The 15,996-nt window shown below is 36.7% G+C and overlaps 1 protein-coding gene across 2 annotated transcripts in view; it reads left to right on the forward strand.

Annotated features, from left to right (window-relative positions):
- Sntg1 (syntrophin gamma 1) overlaps nt 1-15,996 on the forward strand; it is a 624,894-nt gene that overhangs the window by 235,090 nt on the left and 373,808 nt on the right. For both annotated transcript variants that reach the window (XM_055603535.1, XM_055603536.1), the window contains exon 2: nt 6,663-6,725. The gene's annotated coding sequence lies outside the window, so the exon portion shown is untranslated. The remainder of the gene's footprint in view (nt 1-6,662; nt 6,726-15,996) is intronic.

A 15,996-nucleotide genomic window follows, 5' to 3' on the forward strand; every position in this document is an offset into this window, starting at 1 on the left:
GTGATCAACAAGCAGGCCAATCAGATTATGTCAGAGGCAGTCCCTCTTCCCATTACTATGTAACCCACTTGGACACTGAACTGCCATGGGCTACACCTGTGCAGGGGTTCCAGGTCATCTCCACAAATAGTCCTTGGTTGGAGTATGAGTCTCTGGGAAGTTCCCTGTGTTCAAATTATCTTGTTCTGTTGCTCTGCTTGTGGAGTTCCCGTTCCCTCCAGCTCTTACTATTTCCCACTTCTTACATAAAATTCCATTCACTCTGCCCATCAGTTGGCCATCAGGCTCAGCATCTGCTTTGACAGTCTATACTGCAGAAGCTTTCAGAGGCCCTCTGTGGCAGGTTTCAAGGTTGTTTCCTGTTTTCTTCTGGCTTTCAGAGGCCCTCTGTAGCGGGTTCCGAGGTTGTTTCCTATTTTCGTTTTCTTCTGATGTCCATCCTCTTTGCCTTTCAGGATGGGGATTGAACATTTTAGTTAGGGTCCTCTCTTTTGCTTAGTTTGTTTAGATGTACAGCTTTTAGTGGGTTTATTCTATATTGTATGTTTATATGAGTGAGTATATACCGTGAGTGTCTTTTTGCTTCTGGGTCAACTCACTCAGGATGATCCTTTCCAGGTCCCACCATTTACCTGCAAATTTCATGATTTCCTTATTTTTCATTGCTGAGTAATACTCCATTGTATAGATGTACCACAGTTTCTGCATCCATTCTTCAGTTGAGGGGCATCTGGGTTGTTTCCAGCTTCTGGCTATTACAAATAAAGCTGCTACAAACATGGTTGAACAAATGTCCTTGTTGTGTACTTGAGCCTCTTTTGGGTATATGCCTAGGAGTGGTATGGCTGGATCTTGAGGAAGCGCTATTCCTAGTTGTCTGAGAAAGCGCCAGATTGATTTCCAGAGTGGTTGTACCAGTTTACATTCCCACCAGCAGTGGAGAAGGGTTCCGGTTACTAAGCTTTGAATCCAGGATTTCCTACATGGGGAATAGGCACTCTTCTACATGAGCTATGTCTCCCAACAGATTGTCTTTTATAAATTATTTCTATTTTAGTTTATTATTTTTGTATATTATATATTACTTCTGCTTTGTTATAACTTTATTTCTAGTTTATGGATGAATTTTTACCATTACTAGGTGGTGAATTTTGTCAAATTATTTTTCCATGTCTACTGATACGATCACTCCTGACTTGTTTATAGCTGGGTAATGTTGATTGATTTTCTTTTCCTCTTCATCTTCTTTTATTATAGCTATCATGACCATGACAGAAATAAAATTTTATCTCAAAGTCTTTGTTGTTTAAATATGTGTATGAGAAATATGTTAGGTTGGATTAATTTTTAAAAAAAATTCCCTTTTATTAAAAACAGATGTTTTTCTCACACAACATATCCTGATCACAGTTTCCCCTTGTTCTATTCCCAGCTGCTCTTGAAGTCCCATACAGATACCTTATACAGATACACTCCCTTTCTGTGTCTCATTGGAAGAGAACAGCTTTCTAAGAAGTAACAGTAAAATATAAATTAAAACAAAAACCACCACATTGATGTTGGACAGGATAAACTAACAGAGGGAATAGAGCAAAGAGAAGGGACAAGCATCAGAGACCCTGTTCACACACTCAGGAAACCCACAAAAATACTAACCTGAAAGCTGTAACACGATGTATACACAGAGGACTTGGTGGAGGTGCATGTGGGTCCTGAGCTCGCTGCTTCAGTCTCTGTGAATTCATATGAACCTACTCAGCTGGTTTAGAGGGCCTTGTTTTCCTGGTGTCTTCTATCTCTAGCTTTCACATTTTTTTTCTGTCTCGTCTTCTGCATGGTTTCCTGAGATCTGATGAGGTAGGATTTGATGCAAACATCTCATTTAGAGCTGTATTTTCCAAGATCTTTCTCTCTCTCTCTCTCTTTCTCTCTCTCTGCATAATGTCTGGCTGTGGGTCTCTGTATTTGTTCCCTTATGCTACAAGGAGAAGGCTCTCTGATGATGGCTGAATAAGGTACTGATCTATAAGTATAGTAAAATACCATTAAGGATTATTTTATTAATATTTTTAGACTAGTAGTATTTGGTTTTATCATAGGTCTCTGGACTATGTACTGTCTTGTTCTTGGTCACCGAATCAATGTTTTGTGTGGGTGTCATCTCTTGGAGTGGACCTTAAGTCAAATCATTTATTGATTGGGTACTCCCACAAGTTTTGTGCCACAATTGCGTTAGCATATTTTTCAGACAGCACTGATTCTAGATCGGAGATTTTATGGCTGGCTTGGTTTTTATATTTCTCTCCTATAGCCTGCAAAGCACCTAGAATGTAAGGATGAAGCTTCTATGTAGGCACAAGCTCTACCTCTGCATATTCAGTGAGTTGTGTGGCTGTTATTTTCAGCACTGGGATCTAGCTGTCAGTAATGGAGAACAACCTATTGTATTGGCAACTGAATTATTTGGAAGATTTCTGTGGGACCTCTTGGGTCAACAACTCAATTGATTTTCAAATATGGCTAGTCTTGCCTACCACTGTGCTTATGGTCAGTGTGTCATATAATTCTCTTTATCATTTTTTATTTTGTTAGACTTGGTTTGGAATTTGCTCAGGATTTCGTACCTGTGACAGATACTGCTTTGTGTGTGTGCGTGCACACACAAGCACATCTTACTGTGTATAATTACTTTTAGTTCAAATTTTTTGCTTGATTTGTATTGTTTATCTTATTGTCTTAGACTAATTGGTGGTTAGGGGTTGCAGGGATGACTTGCACCCCATTTAGAATGTATGAAACACTTTAGTGTTCCTAAAGCGTAGATCCCTAGAAATTTTGCTCTTTCCTGTTTTCTACCTCAATATTATGATTGTAGGCTGAATTACTTTTGTGACCTCTAGTTGCCTATGAAAGGATCATCAGGGAAAAATGAGTTAACTCTATTGAGTTTAGAGTTGCAAGCCTTCCTTTCAGAAAGTATCTCTGTTTTAAATGCTTAATTTCCTTTTGTTTTATCCATATAAGGTTATTAGAAAAAGACATAATTTCTATAGAGCTGATATTTCTCCAACTTTATTTTGAAGAACTAAACAGTGTCCCTTTGTGCAACTTATCTGTTTGTGAAACACTGCATATTCTTTGTTTATGTGTCTCATAGTGTTTTACAAAATTGTTGCACTAACTCAACTACCTAGAAAGAATTTATCTGATTATAATGCAGGAAACTGTCTTCTGGCTTTTGGTATAATTACATGCAAATTTATTTTGTCATGGTATTGATAAAAACATGAAACTGAAGAATATACAACTCTCATAGCTTGTAATGTATACATAGACAAAATATAGAATGCACTTTTATGTACTGCTCTTATCTGAAGAGAAACAGAGGAGCAATGGATTTGGAGCCAAGGGGAGGTGGTAGTGTGGGGAGCTGGAAGGAGTAGAGGGAGAGGAGGATGCAGTTGAGGTGCATTGTATGGTAGAAGAATAAACAAGCAAACAAATAAATATTTTACACACACATACACATAATCGTTGCTCACCAACAATTTCTCTCAGTTGTGAGTTCTGAGAGCTACAACAGTGACCTGCCTGGATGAAATCGCGGCATAATTGTTATCAGGGTAGATAACTGCTTTCTGATTGGCTTTAAAACTTGCTCCATAGCAAGAAACCCAAGCCCACTACTGTAAATAGATTCAAGTTCCCGTAGTTGAGGAGCTCATACGCTATACTTTTTTTTAAAGATAATTTTTCTTTATTATGCTAAGTAAGATTATTAAGAAGTCAGCATTTTACATAATATATTCAGGGGAGAAATGGGGCTGAGTTTTCAGAAACTGTCATACAATGGGACTAAGTCAGCAGACTTAGTCCTATGCTACACAGAGAAACAATGTTACATAAAGAGAACACAACGTATATCAAGAGCATTACATACCAACTACACAGTGACATCAGAACTGGTAACCATTGCCCCATATCGGGAAGAGTTGGGTTCTCTGGATCTGAAGCCATATTTCCTCCAGGCCGGAGACACAAGTCATTACTGACTCTGCTGGATCATTTTCCTGGTTTTGAGGATCTATGTTCTTTTTGCATCTATCAGGACCTCAAGGAAACCCTTAGTTGATAAGTCCAGCCTTCAACACCCTGGTCCTGACACTGTGTTTTTAACCCAGTGCAGTATGCATACTTATATGAGTTCCAGGATATTATGTCTTAGCTTGGGGGACATATTTATAGACATATATCTATCTATCTATCTATCTATCTATCTATCTATCTATCTATCCATCTATTATTTATTTATTTATCTATTTATTTATTTATTTATTTATTTATTTATTTATTTATTTATTGCTTTTGTCATCTGTAACAGGGTGCTGTAATAATCTTGGGCAAAAGAAAAGCTTTCTGTAGTCTTCCTGATATCCATCGCATAAGAGCTTGTTTCTTCTGTTTGTAATGCTGAAGTCCAGATTGTTTTTAAAATAGTGTCAGTCTAAGAGAGCTCTGACTTAGGAAGCTCTTATTTTTCATAAGATTTTGGAAAAGTTAGGTTTAAAAAGCACTAAGATTTACTTGCTGTATTAGTTCAGGTTTTCTAGAAGAACAGAACTGATAGAATGCATTTATATGTGTGAAAAGGCTATTTTTTTTTTTTTTTTAGATTCTTCATTAAACCACAGGATGTTATGCCCTTAGTCCCAATGGCTATATCTTGACAGAAAGGAAAAGAGTCCAGTAGTTGTTCAGCCCATAAGACGAGATGTCCCAGCAGCCCCAATCTGGTGCAGGAATTCCTGAGAACTCTTAGTGAGCTTCTGATATTGGGCCTATATTAAAATCCCAATGAAGTAGAGAAGGAATGCCTCAGCAACAGGATAGATGATCTTGCAAGTGAGAGCGAGGAAAGCAGGCAAAAAGCAGAATCTTCCTTCTTTCATGCCCTTTTAGATGAGTGGTCACTGTAAGGTGTGACACAAATTGAGGATGTGTTTTCCCGCCTCAAATGACCTGAACAAAATCAGAAACCAAACCAAACCAACCAAACAACCAACCAACCAAACAACATCAAAACAACCAAGGCAAGTTATAACACTCACTCGTGGGAGTATACTAATTTTATTTCCAAAGCCTATGAGGAGACAATGTGTTAATAAAGGAGTATTTTGATTGAGGTTGTGCTAGTTACAAACACAGCATGAGCAGTAATACTTTTTAAATACTTCTATAGGTGGCTATGAGTCCAAGCTACTTTCCATTTCATTAACTTTATTCTTTATCTTTTTCATGTTTGTAACTTCTGGTTGAAATTTCCACCAATTTTATTTGTTTCAGTGAATAAAAGTGAAAATAAAAAGAGAGGGAGACCCCTAAGGTAGATAGCACAGATGTACCATACTGAAAGACTACCCTGTATGAAAGAAGTTAGAAATGTGGATTAAAGCACATGTGAGCTATGAATAGAATACACCTCTAATCTAGAGATGTGGGAAGCTAAGATAGGAGTGTTTCCATGACTTGAAGGCCAACCTAGGTTACACAAGTATATTCTCTCTCAAAGAAAATGTCATACACATACTCTTAAACTGCACATTTAGAGTTTTGAAGCAGTCCCTATACGGGGATAGATTTCTGACTCTGAATAAATGGAAATTCTATCTTCATCTCACATAAGGTTATATCGAGAAGAGCACATGAAGACCCAGAGAGGGTGGGATTCAGGAGACTCAGCACTATGAAGTATCTGGGCTTCTTTATGGTATTTTTATAAAAACCATAGCCTGATTGGAGGGAACTGTGACTTCTCCTCGTTACTGTTTACTAATAGATTGGTTAATCTATTTGCTCTCCTCTCAAGTAAAGATTTACACATTTTAATCTTATGTGTATGGATGTTTTACCTGCATGTGTGTTTTGTTTACCATGTCTGTGCAGTGTATGCAAAGATCAGAAGAGATACTGGATCGCCTTGTCTATAGATATAAATAGCTGTGTGTTGTCTTGTGGATGCTAGGAATAGAACCTGCATCCTACAGAAAAGCAGTCATCCTACACAAGAGCTTTTTTTTTTTTAAATTCATTCTATTTTATTTTTGAGATTATAATATAGTTACATCATTTCCCCCTTGGCTTTTCTATGTACAAATCCCTCATTGTCCTTGTTCTTGTTCAAATTCATGGTCTCTATATTTATTATTATTTCTTGATATACTCACAAAACACACACACACACATACACACACACTTAATATAAATTCTTAAATACTTAAATATAGCCAGCTTCCCTGATCAGTCTGTAAAAACGTTCTAGAAAAATAGCCAATTCTCTTAATCACTGAATCAAATCTTCAGTCCCAGATTTTATTTGCTTTCTTGGTGGCAGTGAGGATTCTTTGCTTTGTCTGTTTTTTTTTTTTTTTTAATCATGGATTATTGGTGTTTGTTTGTTTTTCCATGGACTGTACCATGTTACATGCAAGATTTTGAAGAGCCCCCGACAACTGCTTAAAAGAGAAAATAAGTAGAAATCATGAAATTGGGGCTTAATGTGTAAGATATGGGGAAATGTTGAATCGGGGCTGACAAACGTGTGAATAAGAGACAAGAGCTAAAGCATTCCGTCACTGAGTTTCCTTCCTTGCTTTGGACTTCAGGTCTGACGTGAACGCATCTGCGGCTGTAAGAACCAGCGGTCATCCTGGGTCCCTGCAGCCAAGGTAAGGGCCATTTCCCTCTGTGCCGGTAGGAACCACGCAGTGGCAGAGAATGGGGCTCTGGGGAAAGAGTACTCGAGCCATACCTCAGATCTGAAGATGGGGCACAGATATTTTCTTTTTTTAATATATTTTTATTTTGATTTATTAATGTTCTTTCAGATGATTTGAGAAAGTTCACTGTCTACTCAAAGTGTGGTAGACGTACCTGGATGTAATCTTTTTCCTTTTAATGGCTGTGAAGGAACATTATTTTTCTCATAAAGGGAAAATTAAGTATTCAAAAATATATAAACCCATCTTTATAATATATTTATATTATATATAAAAATAGAGGCAGTGACTTCCTATTTCTGGAGAATTTCTTGATGATTTTTTTTAACAGATCGCCAAGCTCTTTTCCTTCTTCTTGTTAACACATGCCATTCTTGTGAATTTATTTAAAGATCACCAATTAGGTAACAGGAACACGTGAGAATCATCTGGCCCTCGTGCTCTATTTGTTAAGACATCAACATTATTGCTATCTCCTCCAAGCATGAGTTTTCTCTCAGGTGGTCTTCATTGTTCAGCCTCAGTAACTCACCTCCAGGAGCTGAAAGCAAACTGGGCAATAAGCACTGCAATTAGGTTACCTACATGTAATCTTGGTTTTTAAATCATGATGCAGCCTTTGATGTAATTTTCTTTCTTTTAGTTGTTGAAAATCTGGCTTTTTATCCTTTGGAAAAACTCTGTAACTAAGTTTGAACTTTAGTTATCATACTTTTATAATATTATGCATTATTTGTTTATCTAAGAGACCAAAGTTTAAGACAGATTTAAATATTTTTTATTAAATAGGTTACAATTACTACATAAACTAGTAGGAATATTCTAAGTAAGCCTTACTCTGTAAATGGAATTCTAAATTATAATAAGGTAGTGACTGAGTATTTAAAAAGCAAAAGCTTTGTATGATGGGAAAATGATTAATTATGGGTTTTAAATGTTCATTTAGTAAAAGAAAAAAAAAAAACAAATCAACCCCACTAATGAAATATTGTTGTAGAAATTCAAGCATTATATCTCAGTGTATTGAATTAATCTATAAAAATTTTATAATCTTTATATTATTGCAACAATATTTACTTTTTAAAATAACCATTTCCAAAATACTTTAATCTTGACACTATTGTTGCTGTTACAAATATTAGAAAACAATTTTAATGAGATAATTTTATGGACAGCATACTCCTGCTGTGCAATGTGGCTACTTCTAATGAGATAATTTTATTCTTTTTATTATTTTATTAAACTTTACAACTAAAATATAACATTTGGTTATGTAGGAAAGATTATAGGTCTTGACAATATGTATGATATTACATGGTGTATAGTATGGGTTTTGTTATAGCATCTACTTGTGGCAAACTAATTTTATGAAGAAATGATGTAATTCTTTTCATGGCTATAGGCTGAATATTGCTCAGTTTAAGTGAGGATAGATATTAGCAGAACTTCTTCCAAACTCCATGAGTAAATGTTAGGAAGTTTTGTTTCTCAATAGATCTCATCTATAGACCACATTTATTTGCCAAATAGGCTACTACATAACTCCAGTGTATCTCTTCTATATAAGCCACCATGTGGTAGAGTAACTAATATCTAGAATTACTGCATATGTAAGTTAGATTCAACTCTTGCTTAGGAAAATAGATTTAAAAAAAATAGCAACCATATGGCTGTCCTCCATCTTGGCTGGTGACCTCATGACTGTCAGCCATTTTTACTAAGGTTAAAAAGGAGTATATACCATGCGACTTCACCAACTTAAGATAAACACATAATATTAAAAAAATCTATAAAACTTCTTAATCCTACTAAGCTTTCTGCTCATCATTTTATCTCCTTTTTATAAGAAGAAAACAACAACAGGTTTCTAAGATATCTTACATTGATATGTATTTTGTATGATGATAAAAATTTCAAGGTTATAAAGGTCTACTTAGATTAACAGAAACTCACTCAGAGATTTACACCCAACTACCTATGTTTTTGGGAACTCTTTAAATCCAGGGTTCTTGAAAATTTGAGTAACAACATATGTTCAATAAATAAGGAATATTTAATAAATAAGGTTTATAAATTTCTAAGGTATATTCAAGTTCACAGTAGTTTCTTTGTCTTTGCTTATTTTGTTAAGATTCGACATTTGGAGAAACTAAGTCATACAAAAATTTTGATATTTTTTAATGGTATACCATAAAAGGATCAGAAAAGTTCCCAGTTTTGCTATAGACTATTTATGACTAAAAGTTTTATTTTGATCCTCAAAAAGCTCCAATTTAAAATTGTTAATTTTTTAAAAGTTAAACCTATCAGGGATAAAATATAAAGTCCTAATCTTATTAAAAACTACTAACTTATTATAAACTGTTAAAGGTAATTAAGACATGCAAGTTAACACTCAGTAAGCTCATATATGATTAAATTATTTACTGTGTTCAGAACTATACTTGTGGTCATGCTAAATACTTATGTAATTAATCACAGGAATAAGCTTTTTTTAATTTTATTTAGCCTCCTGTATATGTTTTTGAAGTGTAGCCTAACGCCATTACAAACAAGGTTATAATAGATAATCGTCCTCAAAACTTTTCAGAGATCTGTTGAATCTGGCATTTACAGTGTTTAATGGAAAAGCTTATTAGGCAGACAGAAACCCCAGACCCTAGTGGTGTCTGTCTCCAAAGAAGATGAGGAATGACAACTCAACCCGAATTGTGTTAATGTTTACTGTTGGGAGAAACTGCCAATGCCTTACCTGCTGGAAGGGCTCTTTAAAAAAGGAACAGTTTTGGAATGATTGACATGTTCTGCCTGGTCAAAATAAGGTCGTCCCCTCAAGTTCTTCCTCTGCAGGAAAATTCCTCAGAGCTGGATCTGGTAGCTGAAGATTAAATGCTGTCCTATAGGACAGCCTAAGACCCAGTGCCTACAATTAAGCCAGTTGAGACAACACGAGCCTGGAGCAATCTGCCATAGTGTGCTCTTCATCGAATCTTCATCGGTGTGAAATGTTCAACCCTATCATTCAGCCTCTTTTCTTTATTCTTAAAATTCCAATTAGTCGTGTGCAGCTATAACCCTTCTTGTCTACTTTTAGATTGTTATCTGTATTTGTCATCCTATCTAGCAGTGTTTTGTGGTGGGGTGAGTTTGCATGCTCACGTGTGATATTCCTATTTAGGCGTGTACATGTTGTATGAAGGCACAGGTGAATGTAGGTGATTGTGTGAGTGGAGGTTGTAGGTTGACATTTGATGTCTTTCTTAGTCAATGTCCACTTTATTTGCTGAGGCAGAGTCTCTTGCTGAACGTAGAATCAATGTAGTAAGCCAGTCAGGGTAGCCAGCCTGTCCTGGGAGGAGTTCCTCTATGTTCCTTCCCTGTTTTAGGAAAACAGGTAGGTCAGCGTATCTACCACGGGTGTATGCAGATGGAGGGAGTCTGAATGCCAGTCTTTTTTCAAACTTTTGCTATGGGTGATTTATCTATTGAGACATCTCCCCAGCACAATAAATGCTTTCTTCAATCTACGTTCCAATCTCCCCTCAGTGCTGAAACTATTTTTGTGGTTCTCTCTCTTTGGCTAAAAGCTTTCCTAGAGTAAGGTAATCATATTTGCCTTTTTGTTTTTTTTTCTTTTGTAAAGACTTTACTGGTTACGTTTTAAGCAATTATCATTTTGCAAGCCCCATATTTAAATCTTAAACATGTTTTGAAATGATTTGATATTTATAAAATGAGATTATAGTGCCATTTTTTCACATATAAATTTCAAATTCTGTAGACGGTATTTATTTACTTGTTGGTACCCACATCAAAACTGACCTGACTATGCAATCTTAGGCACATTTCTCCAGTGTGTTCTCTGTTCCGCTTGTCTCTGTTTCAGATTTTCTCCTATTCTCTACTCTGCTTCTCCACTCAGTTCATTTCTTTTGCTGCACAGAATCATTTCAATTTTCCATTTTAGTGTAAAGAAAAATGAATTATGAAACTCTTAGAAAATTGATACAATTGGAAAAATATTATTCCAAGTAAGCTAACTCTTGACAGAAAGACTAATAGTGAATGCTTTCCTTCATATCATAACCATAGCTTTAACCTTCTAAGTTTGTGTTTAATATAGAATGTTTGTGGTTAGCTGGAAGCTAGATGGAGGGCCATAGTCTGGGGTGGGAGAGATCTTAAGATGAGAGAGGATTATGTGATTTTATTTGTGATATTAAAGTTAAAGCAAGGAATATTGCAGGTAGTAAATTTTAGATGGGGATGGCGAAGGGAGACGAAGGAGCTGAGTTGGGAGAGAGGGAGAGTTAATTTAAGCTAAAGATGTATAAAGAAGCTACATGAAAACTGCTTTACAAACTAATCTAAGATAATACCAATCGCAGAAGCCTCCGTTGGTTGTTGACAACGAGAGTTCCAAGTGCCATAAACAATATTTCATTATTTATTTGCCAGACTAGAAGCTAAGATATTGTTGCAAAAACAAAACAAAACAAAAACTCCCACACACAAAACAAACAGACAAACAGAACAGAACGAAACAAAACAAAATCCACTATTCACTTTGTATATAGGATATAATGGAATCATGCTAAACATATTTTCCCTGCTGGCTATCTTTCTTTGTGTTGGAAGTTGCTAGGCAGGAAATCGGGAGAAAAAAGTGATGACTGTTCTTCCCCATCTGTGGACCTGCCAATCCAGATATGCTCACTGCTGTAATAGTGGCATGACTGTTGTAGGGTTAAGTAACTGTTTTCTGTTTGGAATTAAGGCCTACTTCTTAGGATCAAGTTCATGGCTAGTATTGTCAAAAAGAAAGCCCATTGTTGGGGTGAACCTTTACTCTTGTTGTGCTTAATGGACGTTTTGTTAAAGTACTTGCTAAATATGTCCATAGAATAATTCTGCCTACAGAATTATCCAACTAAGCTTCTTATAATAGTAAATGGTGGTTAATGAAGAAACTCATGGTTTGTCAAGTTGCTGAAATTAGCACCCAACAGAGTCCTTAACCCTCAACTAAACATGCATAGTATCCTTTCAAGGCCCAGCAACATCTCGAAAAAATGGGATGGCTTAAAGAACACAAGAGCCAGGTGATGGCAAATATGGCTGTGAACTCCTGTATTTTAGGTGTTGCACCCATAATTCTTAGAGACTACATAATACTGGCTTCACTAACATCCAGTCTTAGATAATGGGACAGTTCATTGGTCTGGCTTCTCAGAGTTGGTAGGTGCTGGAGGAGGGTAGTCATTGTTTTTGGTGATGTTGCCACTGAATTACCAATGCTCCCGAGGATGCCTCAATACCTGTGCCTTACACAAGATAGCACTGGTAGAATTCAGTGTGTCACAGAACAAAACCACAAACAAAAAAGCAAAATGACATGAGAGTTGTCCTGGTTACTTTTTGTCAGAACAAATCAGAATCACCTGAGAAGAGGGAACTTCACTTGAAGAATTGTTTCAGACAGACTGGTTTGGGGCCATGTATGTAGGAGATTGTCCTTGTTGATGATTGGTGTGGGAAAGCTCAGCATACTATCAGTAATACCATCACTAGCCAGCTGGGTTTGGGCTTTATGAGAAAACTATCTGAACATGGGAGCCTGAATTCATCTTATGGTTTCTGCTTCAGTTTGTACTTGAGTTCCTGTTCTTGATTTTCCTCAGTGATGGACTGTAACCTGGGAGTATAAACAGAAATAAATCATTTCCTCCTCTAAGACAAATCACAGCATCTGAAAGGAAAGCAAAACAATAGTGAGAGAATGACTGTTCAGGAGGCAGAAAGGCTTAGTGAATGTGAGATAGTAGTGGATGGGATTATGAAATGTGATGAAAATGTGTATGAGAAATTATAAAAAGAAATATATTTTAAAAATAAGCAAGATTTTTAAAAATCAAAATCACTAATCAAGAAAACTCAAATTATAACCTCAGTGACTACTTTTAACTCTTTAGGATCCTGATGTTTGTGAACTTCGTTTATTCAGTAGTACCCTGAGAAGCTTCATTCTCTGGCTTTTATTGTGTACCTTAGCTTTGTTTGAGGTAGGTTTCAGATCCGTGATTTAAAAGTCTTGCCAGGATCAAGATAATAAATGTACTCTTATAAAACACTCCAACAGATAAGCCATTAACATTAAAAAGGAAACAATGCAGTTATGAAGATCAGCAAAGGAACTGGGGTTTGAGAAGAACAGAACTGTTCAACCTAAGAAGAGAAGCAGATTAGGATGACCTATTAGATGAAGTGGTGGAGAGGGTAAAATGTGAGGTGAATATTGGACCCAGGGCCTTACATATAGAGCAGGCTGGATTTGAACAAACACCGTAGCCAGATATGAGTAGAACTTCTGATATTCCTAACTCTGGAATTACAGACATACACAACCATGTCGTTTATGGGACTTTCGGTCCAGGGCTTTGAGCATGCTAGGCAAGTACTTTACCAGCTGAAATACACCCCCGATTTTTTTTAAAATACTCACCTCACATTTTGCCATAGTATCTTTGAGTTCAGAAGTTGCTGAGGTATGTTCTTTTGGAGCAGTCACATTACCTTGCTTTTTCATGATTCATGTGATTCTGTTATGGGATCTGTGGATCTTTTTTCTTTATTTTATATTAAGTTTTTAATATTAGTTACAGTCTATTAAGTTTGTAGCTCAGCTGTATCCTGCTCCCTCATTCCCTCCCAACCCCACCCTCCTTCCCTCATCTCCTCCATGCTCCTTTCCAAGTCCCCTGATAGGGGAGAACCTCCTTCCCTTTCATCTGACCCTAGTTTATCAGGTATCTTCAGAACTGGCTGCAAAGTCCTCCTCTGTTCCTCTGTGGCCTAGCAGGGCTGCCTCTCCCTCGGGGGGGGGGAGGATCTTTATGGAGAGTTAATACTTAACATTTGGATTAAAGCTTAATGCTATTATTAATTAGTTGTGAATTGTGATAAATTTTTTGTTGCTTTTATTTTTCAGTACTAAGACTCAAATCTAAGACCTTATGCATGCCAGGCAAGGTTTCACCATGACCTAAGCTCTACAGGCAGTTTCTTAACCTCTCTGCTGCTCATTCTATCAAATAAACAGATGTAACACATGTGCAAACACATCTTACAGTTCACCATTGAACTAAATTTTAGGTGTTACGGAGTATTCTCTAAGAGGCTTAAGCCCTGCCTGGGAGAGAAAAGGCAGTGCAGAGGAACGGGACCCTTCATGTGACTTACTTGTGCCTGCATGGCCTGCTTGGATACTGCCTTTTATGTTCCATTTCTATGTTATGATAATGGATACTGCTGGGCCAGCCACTTTAGGGATTGGAGGACTAGAGGACTGAACAAGACAGGATTCATAACAGATGATCAAGTTACAGAGATGTTTAGCAGCCTATAGTCAACTCTTTCTTCTCTATTAAATTTGTATAGTTGGCTAAAACATGTGTCTCAAAAGAAAACTGAGTATCTGCTGACAAGAGAAGGACTTTGCTCCAAAATCTCAAGGCTATGAGTCACCTGTGTGGCTACATGGAACCTCCACAAGTTTCCCAGAAATCCACACGTCAACCACATTAGTTCTGCTGAATTATGTAACTCATGAGGGAGAGTAGTTTGCACAGCAGCCTTGGAATGTTCTGGAAATGGCATACGATTAATAACTTTGGGGGTAACTCATAAAATGGGCCAGACTAGCACACCCAAGTGAGGTGTATTCTTCCTTCAGAATCCAAAGAGACCCAGTGAATGAGGTACAGAAAGTCAGAAACAAATACTTGCCTTTTATTTTGAAGGAGATGTTTGGACAATCCTCAGACCAAACTAGAAATGTGTGGCTTAAAAAAGAAAGAAAGAAAGAAAGAAAGAAAGAAAGAAAGAAAGAAAGAAAGAAAGAAAGAAAGAAAGAAAGAAAGAAAATAATCTATTCATTAGATAAGCCCAATTCAGAAGAGATTCAACCAACTAACTATATTATAGCAGGTGGTCTTGAGCACAAAACAACGGGACCCAAAAGGAGTCTTCTCAGCTACAAATGTAAGCATGAGAAGTAATTTCAACCTCACAGGCATATGAAAGGCAAACGAAAATTTACAGAGACTTAAGACATGGTGACCTACTTTATCTCCTCTCAGATGTGCGCGGGCTGTCAAGCAGGAAAATCTAGCCGGGCAGTTATACTGAAAAACCTTTCCTGAAGGTGTGTGAATGTGTGGTATCAAAATGGCCTCTGGTAGCTGCAGACATCAAGTCCGTGTTTAAGGCAGGAGTAAAGCGAGATGACATATTCTACCATATCTGTCTCTTTGATTAAAAAAATAATAATTCCTTAGATTTCTATAGCAAACACTCTTGCCAAAACAGAGTAATAATTAAAACGTTTTATGTTGTAAAACACTAAATGGGATATTTCTCATTGTTTCTATGGAAAGTAATTTCTAGTTCACTAGAAAATAAATCAGGTTCAGATGATATAAAAATCACAGCTTGTGAAAGTGTTATTTCAAATTTTTTATTATAAAAAATGACTCACCTAAAATGCTCAAATCTGCATTTGCATAATTTGTCTGATATTTGTTTTCTGTAGCACGTTGGTAAATCCCAGAATCTGATATGTTCAGCATGGTGATGATAAGAGTCCCATTTTCAATCTGAATTCTCTCCTAATAAAGGAATAGCCATACAAAAGGCGTTTCATTGTTAATGTAAGCATTCTCTTGCAAAATTTGTTAATGAACAACATTTGTGCCTATCACTGACATCTAAAACTTTTTTGGGTTTTTATTTCAAGATTCTGAGTGGTTTTCTAAAGTTACAAAAATAAATTAAAACAATGTATTTGGTATTAAAAAAAAACTCAAAAGAAATTCTATGAGGATAAAATTCTTCGATTGGGTATACATGTTCACCCTTAACCTATGTCTTTATCATGGTTGAGGGGTTATCTAGAGCAGCGGAACTCAAATTCAAGCACACGAAACAAGCACCTAGAGGGCTTACAGGCCTTCAGGTGTCTTATCTCTGAACCTCAAGATTCTGGGTTAATAGACAGGATGGAGCTGCCGAGTTCAAAGTTCTCTTTAGCTGAAGGGTGCTGCTCTCACAGGGGCTACTCTGTGAGAGCCACTTGGAAAGCTCACAGGAAGACTTTGTTATCAGAGGCGAGTTCTGCATTGGTGTGACTTGTGAGCGACAACTTTTTCTCATCTGTGTGGGG

The sequence above is a fragment of the Psammomys obesus genome, unplaced genomic scaffold (assembly GCF_907164565.1).
Source record: "Psammomys obesus unplaced genomic scaffold, mPsaObe1.curated_primary_1811, whole genome shotgun sequence".
Classification (NCBI taxonomy): domain Eukaryota; kingdom Metazoa; phylum Chordata; class Mammalia; order Rodentia; family Muridae; genus Psammomys; species Psammomys obesus.